A 9,313-nucleotide genomic window follows, 5' to 3' on the forward strand; every position below is an offset into this window, starting at 1 on the left:
CCGGAACTTTCTGTCTAATTAACATACAATTGCAACCAAATTCAATTTCCAATCAGCCTATAAATACATCGATCATATGATGGACAAAGCAAGATAATCATATTCACAACTCACATCTTTCGATTCACAACTCGTATCTTTCAGTTCACAACATCATTCAGATTAAATTTTTCACCACTAGTACAAGTACTACTACGTACTACAACTGCTAGATATGTCTTCTTCTTATTCTCTTAAAGGTCAACCAGTCGGAGATGCCCAGAACCTCCTTGGATATGGGTCGAGGTCGAGCTCATACAACAATGGAGGTTCTTCGTCGTCTCATCAGTACCCAAATGCTCAACAAGCTCAAGCGCCCAAGAAATCTGGAGGAGGGAAAAAGAAAGGGCATGGATAAGGTGGTGGTTCGTGATGATCAACTCCCAGTCAAATGCTAAAGGATCAATTATTTGCAGAAAAAAAGGGCCGGGAAACGAAAGGATAATAATGGAAGTAATATATACGCATATTAATTTACTAATATATTTCCTAGAGGGTATGTGTGTTTTGTTTTCGGTTTCTAGCTAGCTATTAATGTTACCCCTGGCATTGTGACCGTAGCTGTCACATATTGAAAGAGTAACAAATTAAATTCTAAGTTCCTTTGATTTGCAGCTGGTTAATTTATATGTATTTACAAATTTGTTTAATCTTAATTTGTAATTTACAGAATATATACAAATTAAGTAATGAAAAGCATATATGGTATTCAATCTTTTGTTTTTATCATTAGAAGACTCACAAATTCCTGCTTATTTTGGTGGTGTCACTGCTTGGGTTTTGTATATATTACAAATCTGTACGTACGTATCTTTGAATTTCACTGCTTGGCTGGTTCTGCGTGCGCGCGCTTGAGGCTGAATCCTTGACAGTTGCTTGTTTTTTGTTTGTTTATGGCGTTTGTTGTGGTTTTTGTTGTTGGGGTTTCTTTGTTTCCTTGTAGTTTTTTTTGTTGCTTTGTTATTGAGATCCAGAGCTGGGTGCCATTCCCTCTGTCCTTTGTCTTGTTGTAGTGCCTTGCTATTTGTTAATGAAATCTCTCCATTGATCAAAACAAAAAATTCTAATTGTATGGCGCAAAACCTTCTAATCATCAATAATACACGTACGGCTTAGATTAAGACTCAGTCAATGCCACATCCACCACAATAGTACACTGCATAAACAAGTAATTAACAAACATGACATTCTCTAATTGAATGTCAAATTCAACCAAACAGTCTATATATAGTACGAGGAAGAAATAAAATTACACACTTAGTTTGGTCAAACACGTTACCCGTTGCTTTTTTACCGTTAGAAACTAAGGTATATTTTACATAATGCGGCAATCATATAAGAATGTAAAGCTTTATTATTTTTTTTTAAATGGTCAAAATTAGAGAAGTTTCAAGTGGACTACCAATGCAGGTTATTACAAAATCATTGACCAAAAACAAAAATATATTAAAAAATCAGTCTAATTACCATCATGTTGGAATTTAAATTACCTACATATACCATTCCCCGCAAAGTGGGAATTAATTGTCTATAGTCTAAACCATGTGGCCTAGTGTCATTTTTTATTTAATTTGTTAGAGAAGATTTCAAGTATGACTCCTTGAGCTGAGAGTTCAATATCTATTAGTACTTTGGCCCAATGTATGTGCATATATGGCAGATTATAGCTTTATCGAGGTAGATTACCCCTAGCTCATTTGATTTGGCTCAATGTGACATTCTCCTTCTTATATATATCCAAACCTAAGGTTTGACCCAAATTTGTGGAATTTGTTTGTGTGTAACTATAATACCACATGGTCATGTGGTGTTATTTATGAGTTAAGATCATGAGACAAATACTTTAACAAATAGTTTTACAACATTTTAGACTTTAATTTTAATTTTGGTACATCCAAAAATTTAAAAGGCGGAGGTAGCTTTCATTATAATTAATGATAAGAAAATAAAAATGAAAATAAATTAAAAAATTTCAGGAAAACGAAGACGACAAATACCAGGGCTCCATTAATCTTCTGTTTTCCGGTGTAACTTTACTGCCATTTTCAAATTAAGAATAGATCAACTGGACCAAGGCAATGGCTATCATAATTGCAGCGGCAAATGAGGATGAAGGGCATTGCCCAATGTAGACTTTATTCATCTTGATTTCTAGTATATAAATTGATGGAGACCACGACATTGGCTTACATGTACACGCTTTTACAATATTTTGATGATATATATTAATTACAATTAATATTAACTGTAATTTCCAGTAAAGCTCAGAGCAAGTTCCATGGGCATTCTGGATGGGTTGATTTTCAAATTACCGTAATGTTAGAATACAAATTATCCCACACGTACGGCACATGAAACCATATATAAGTCGTACGTTCATTGCCTATTTGCCTGGCCTCTTAGAAACGTGACTTGACTGTATGCAATTGCCAGGGTGGCTGTTAACTTTGAAGATTAATTATGATCGACATGACCATTTCAATTGTGTGTAATTTTTTAGATAATAATATATATATCAAAAATATTTGTGTGCAAGTGCAAGCAAGCTTGGAAATGGAATGGATATACATCGATCCATCATCACTTTCTGTTCATTTTCTCTCATGGGTTTAATTCAAAGTCAATACTATTATAAAAAGGAAAATTAATTCCATTGATTTTCATTTTATACATGAATCCCAATCGCCCAGTTCAAATAATAAAAATAAAAAACCAAGAAAAGTTTCCTTTCCATTTTCCAGGAATATATGTACATGTGTGATTATTCATGAGGAGGAGCTAGTAATGTTCAAGCAATCACATATGTTCACATGTGATTAAACCTTTCAATTTGCACGCTCTGTTCAACATAGATACAGCATTGAACCGTCTGAAACATATTAAAATTGAGCATATATCTCAAACATTATCAATCTCATAAGGTGGTCATGTAATTAGGGTTACTTGCTGCGGTATGCAAACCATATCCAAGTTCTTGTAAATGCACTGGAACTTTCTGTATAATTAACATATAATTACAACCAATTACAAGTTCCCCCACAACCACCTCCTCCCTCAGCAGCTACTATAAATAGATGATATAATTCGATAATAACCTATAACAAACATACTTCACAACTCACAACATCGATCATTAAGATCCTATAGAGCACTACTACCACCATTACTACTACAACTCCTAGATATGAGTTCTTACTCTCTTCAAGGTCTCGATGCCCAGAACCTCCTTGGGTACTCTAATCATCATGGGTCGTCGAGCTCGAATAAAAAAGGCGGTTCATCGTCTCATCATTATGCAAATGCTCAAGAATCTCAAGCAATTAAGGACAACAAGAAATCTGGAGGAGGGAAAAACAAAGGGCATGGCAAAGGTGGTGGTTCCTGATCAACTCGGTCAAATGTATGCTCTCAAGACTCTGCATGTTAATTAAGCACAATTATTGCAGATAAGGGACAGAAAAGGAAAGGAAATTAAAGGAAGTACTATATATATATATATATGCATATTTATATTATGTTGATTAATGTTTCTCCTATAGGGTATGTGTCTTTTGTTTACAGTTTTCTAGCTAGCTATTAATGTTACTCCTGCCTTGTGACCCTAGCTGTCACATGCATGTCGAGAGAGTATCGAAATCATAAGTTCATTTTATTTGAAGCTGATTTATATGTATTTACAAATTTGTTTAATCTTTGTAACTTACAAAATATATAGATACAAAGTAATGAAAAACATAGTATTCAATCTTTGTTTTATCATTAGAAGATGCACATCCATATTCCCTATATTGATGATCAGTTGGCTTCATTGTATTCTAAAAATTAATGGGTGGCTGCTGTCCAGATTTAATATCCCACTCAAAAATTTCCTGTAAAAATTGATGAAATTGGAAATTTGGCAGCTTTGAGTTTGATTTCGGGGCTGACCATTTAATTTGAGCTTCATCATCAACTGATTTTTAGTTTTGCTGGATTGTGATCTCTTAATTAGAGTTAAGTACGTATATACGTAGTGTATATTTGTCCCCATAATTATTTTAGGGGTTTTTTTTTTTTCTTGGTTTCTTTTTAGGCATGTTGCTCTTTTGTCTAGACCAAACAGGATCATGTAGCTATCAACTGCAAAATAGGTCATTTTATCCATTATTAATGGTCTATTTGCCACAATTAATTTTTGCAAATTACACTTTAGGCTCCGAGGACCACACAAGTGAAATGCCTTTCTCGGCCTTTTAGCTAAGGTCAAGTGTAAGACCACACAAGTGATGACCTATTTTGTCATTCTATCAATCAATTCATTGTCGTCAAAAATAAAAAAGCAAAAGCCATGGTGGTCAGGAACAATAAACAATGAATTTGACGATTATAAAATCTAATCCCTCGTTTGGTTTGGCCCATTGTGGCCCAAAGTGACAATCTCCTTGTTGTATACAGTATAACCTACCGAAAAGTTTGACCAATTTGTGTATAAAGACAATTTGCATATATAGTGTAATTTTTACATTACAAAGTCTGTTTTTTTAGAAGGAAAGGCCTCATGCATTAAAATTCAACTAAGAAGACACATCACGTTTGAGGGTAACTAAGCCAAAGCGGGGTCCTTTCCTCCATCCCAATAAAAGTCTTGATCACAATCCAAAGTCTATATTATTTTACAAAATTATAATTCCATACATATAAATTAAAGAAGATACTATATCCCTTGAGACCTTTTTTTTTTTTTTTTTTTTTGGGTTAGTATGAGGCTTTCAGCTAGCCACCTTGCTTGTAGATGCCTGTCATTTCCATATACATTATCTCTCCCGTTATTTGCTTCTAGTAGACTAGTACTCGTCGGTGGTATCATTTTTTGTGTAATTGAAGATAACACAGATCATGTGTGCGCGCTCTGTTAAAAATTTCTATTTTAGTATCTTGATCGATGATGCATATGCTTTTGTCTCAAAGCTTGGATATATACATATACAAAAGCAAAAGTAATTACACCAAAAGAAATTGGAAAAAAGGATATATACCACCCGGCCAATAAGTTCAAAAAACAATGAAGAGCACATGCATGCTCATTAATGCCAATATAATGCCAAATATTCCAATTTAATGCATATATGAAATAGCCGATCGAATATATATAATATAACAAAGGTTCTAGCTAGATGTGTGATCTCAAAACCATCTTAGGTGAGGTTGGTATGCTTTGATTAATTAATTTGATGAATTTGACTTTTTGGGGTTGGTGGACCATTTGCAGCATCATCGATCAACTGGTTATTAATTAATTAGTTTTGCTAGACGTTCTTTTAGGACACCATTATTAACTAGTAGTACCTTGCTAATGTATATGACTAGTACGTACTGTTCAGTACATATTTGTCCCCATCATTCAATTATGGACCGTTTGCACTTCTTGGGTTTTTTTAATTTGTTGCATGTTATTGTGTCATGTTGATGTTGCGCATTAAATTCCAGTTGTTTGGGGTAGTCATAATATTAGTCATTAATACAAAAGTCATCCTTACTGTATAAGGCCAAACAGTAAACTATTATATATTAATTTGGCAAATAACAATACTTTCCTGTTCCTGGCCAAAGAACAATATTTTCAAATTATATATTAATTTATCTTTTTCTTCACATTTAATGATTTTCCCTGGCCAAAAAAAGAGTTATAACCAAGGAAATAAATTTCGTTTTTTTAGGGTGTCGAGATCGAACACATGTTTAATAATTTTTCGGGAAAATTTCGTCGAAATTTATCGAAATTTATCGAAATTATCGAAATTTTCATATTTTCTATTTTCTCCAACTTTAGAAATTCACCAAAAATAGCTCGAGACTCCAAATAATTCACCGAAAAATTATACGAACTCGTATTGATGAGTACTAATTTCCTATAACCTCAAAATAGTCAAATTGCTTTCAAAAAAATTATGAAAAATCCTACTCTTATAATTTAATTCTGAAAAAAATAATAATCGTCAAATTCTTGAATTTTCATTTTCTAAAATTCATTTCCACACAACTAAACTCTAGAACCACAACCAAAGGTCTAAATTAGTTAAAATAAATTTAAAGAAATTTCTAATTCCTTTAAACAAACCTTAAAACAAATTTGAAAAATTTAAGTAACAAAATTACCATAAGCCAAAATTTGGGTTGTTACACTTAGTGAAGACAAAGCTTGGCTAAGTAAAAGACATGGGAAAAAAGGAAGGGAAGATAAAAAAATAAAAATAAAAAGACTGAAGAGAGAGGCACGGGGAAAAAAGTAAGGAAAGAAAAAAAAAAAGAAAAAAAATGAGAGGGGGTTTGGGGCCTTTGGGCAATTGGAAAGAAGAAAAAAAAGTTTGAGATTTCTTTTAGTTATTTTAAACTTTAAACTTTAATACATTTCTATATAAAAAAATAATTAAAAGTATCCTAAAGGGCTTAAAACGTAATATCCTAAAAAATATAGAGTATGTTTTTTAGGATATTAGGGTTTAATGTATAGATTATAGAGTATAAAGAGTATTAGGGTATATAGAATATATAGAGTATTAGGATTTAGATTTTAGTGTATAATTAAATTATACAGTATAAAGAATATACTAATTTTGTTTATTCATTATACTAATTTTATTTAACAGTATTTGCTCCAGCGCGCATTATATTCACCTTATATCACATGAAACCTACTATATAATTTGATTTCTTCAATGTTTTTTCATCAATTTAGTAGATAATATGTTAAATAAACATATGATAAAGTTTCATTCAAAATTTTCGTATTTTGATAGCAATTTCCGTCATTTCCATCTAATTTATGTCGAAATTTAAAAATCTTCGAAATTTCCGTCGAAATTTCCTCGAAACTCGAAATTTTTTTCCTTGGTTATAACTTGTTTAATTATATCACTGCAACAGAGATATATGCACATTTGCTTTCAGTTGGCATTGTTATCCTTGGGATTTTTATTCTCTTGTTATAGAGTTCGAAATTTAAACTTCTTTTAATATGCAGTTGTTGGGTAGACCAGTTAGATGAGCCGTGGAATTACACACTCTGCACCCAAGTTTGATTTTCCCTCTTACCAAATAAAAATGAAAAACTACTTCTAATATTATGGAAATTAATATGATGAAGCTAGTTCCTTTTGCTATTAGCTTCTTACACAGTCAAATTCTTTTACCTTTTTTTTTTTTTTTTCTTAACTTCAAATTTTTTATTATAAATCAATATATTTTAAATTATAATTGGCTTGTAATAAAGAATTCTTACTGGTAAGGAGCAAAACATAGTCCATTCAACAATATAAGACTTGCAGGTAAGAAGGAATTAGCTTCCCTAAAAATGTGACATATCATCTTTAATTAGGACCATTTGCACTTCTTGGTATCCTCAATTTGTGACATGTTAATCACTACAACAAATATGGGCAACACTCACCATTTTTTTCCTACATCTATTGCTCCATTAGCAACTAAATTGAGTTGGCTAGACCAATTGCCACTATACAGTCACTAAAATGCTGATGGTTGTACAGAATGGGGTGGCTATTGGTCTTCAGCACCCCAAAAATAGTATGGTTGGCTAACTTCATCAAACCTGACATTGATGTAGACAGCTAGCAAGCCAACTAATGTGGCAGTCCAATGCTAAGTGAATCAAACCATTACTGTTTTGTGGAAGCGTTAGTGGCTGAATCGAGTCACCTTAGAGAATGGTTTCTGAAGTAGTTGCACAATTCATTACTGAAGTGGCTTAGGAATTGCATTTTGCAATGGATCTAGCTACTAATATTTGCAAGCCTAACCCTCATTTTATAGTTGCATAAAAGCTGCCTTTTGCAATGGATTCAACCACTAATATATAAGAGCCTTGCTTTCATTTTATAGTTGCATGAAAACATATATTGGAATAGAAATTAATTTGAAATTTATAAATTTGTAAATTAAGCACGTTCTGCAGTACATGATGTAGAGCATTTCTTTTATGCTATTCTTGGAAAATACAGTATTTACTGCATGATTTTCAACCTGTATCATGTGCATTTCCAAAGGAATGGAAAATGCATATATACTAAGAACACTTGACACACAAGCAAGTTTACAAACAAAATTGGAAATTAAAATGGAACCAATTGTACCAGATAACCAAATTGAAGCCAACTGCGCATTTATATATTGTAAGTCAACCATTACATACCATAAAATACTTTTAAGTGCTCCAAACTTGTTGACCAAAACATACTAGACCTATCAGCCTGCCATCTCCATTACATCACATATTAAAAATCATTCCCCTAAACAAAAGGTCCAAACGGAACCAAGTAGACAGATCAAAACATTGAACACATCATCTTTAACCAAACTTGCTGTTATATACCAAGACCATCTAAGTATAAAGTAGCAAGTTCACTCAATTTCACCTCAAGGGGACTATGTTCACTGAACTAAAATACCAATCAAAATACTAGAAATAGCTTTCTTACTATGATCATATCACCCTGCTCATGGATTAGCTGACATCTCTTCTCCATTGTCAGAAGTGGCCCTCATTCAAATGTAAATTAAGTGTATACAAGCTGCTGTGATAATGAGCATATAACAAATACAGAAATCTGCAAGAGAACCAAACAATCATATTTCAGAGTTAGAAACATGCCATTATCGAAGTTAGAATTAATAGAAGTGAAAACATACCTTTTGATCATTACCATAAAAAATGGACGGCAAATCATCAACAGACTCTCATGCTAGTCCTAGATCTTCAACCTTATTTCATAGTTTTGATTCAATCTATATGAATAAGGAAAACATTCAATCTAAAAACAGAAAAGTAATAGAGCATAGCAGGGTTAACATGCAAAGTAGACCTTGTAAGTACATTAAAACATATATAGAATCAATTATAACACCTAAATTCTCAAATTACTTACACAATAATAAAGAAAATCATTGGACACCTAGAATTAATTATAAAGGACTAGTTAACTACGTCAACATTCCAACTAATTGGACACATTAGATGAAACTACCTGGGAGGTCCCAAGCCTCACACTTTCTGAGATAAACAACTGGTACAACTTTTGACATGAAACTAACCGGAAACCCTTCAACATAGATAACACTTTCTTCATATGTAGGATGAAATTTGAACTCAGGAGGATGATTCTCCTGCATTGAATTTTTATTAGTTTGATCGATTAGAATCCCAAACCAAGTACTGAATCGTTAAATAAATTGAGCAAAGCAGCACCTCCAGATCAAAAAAATAAATAACCAAATAATCAAT

Source organism: Dryas octopetala, chromosome 1, assembly GCF_963921425.1.
Source record: "Dryas octopetala chromosome 1, drDryOcto1.1, whole genome shotgun sequence".
In the NCBI taxonomy this organism is placed as follows: Eukaryota; Viridiplantae; Streptophyta; class Magnoliopsida; order Rosales; family Rosaceae; genus Dryas; species Dryas octopetala.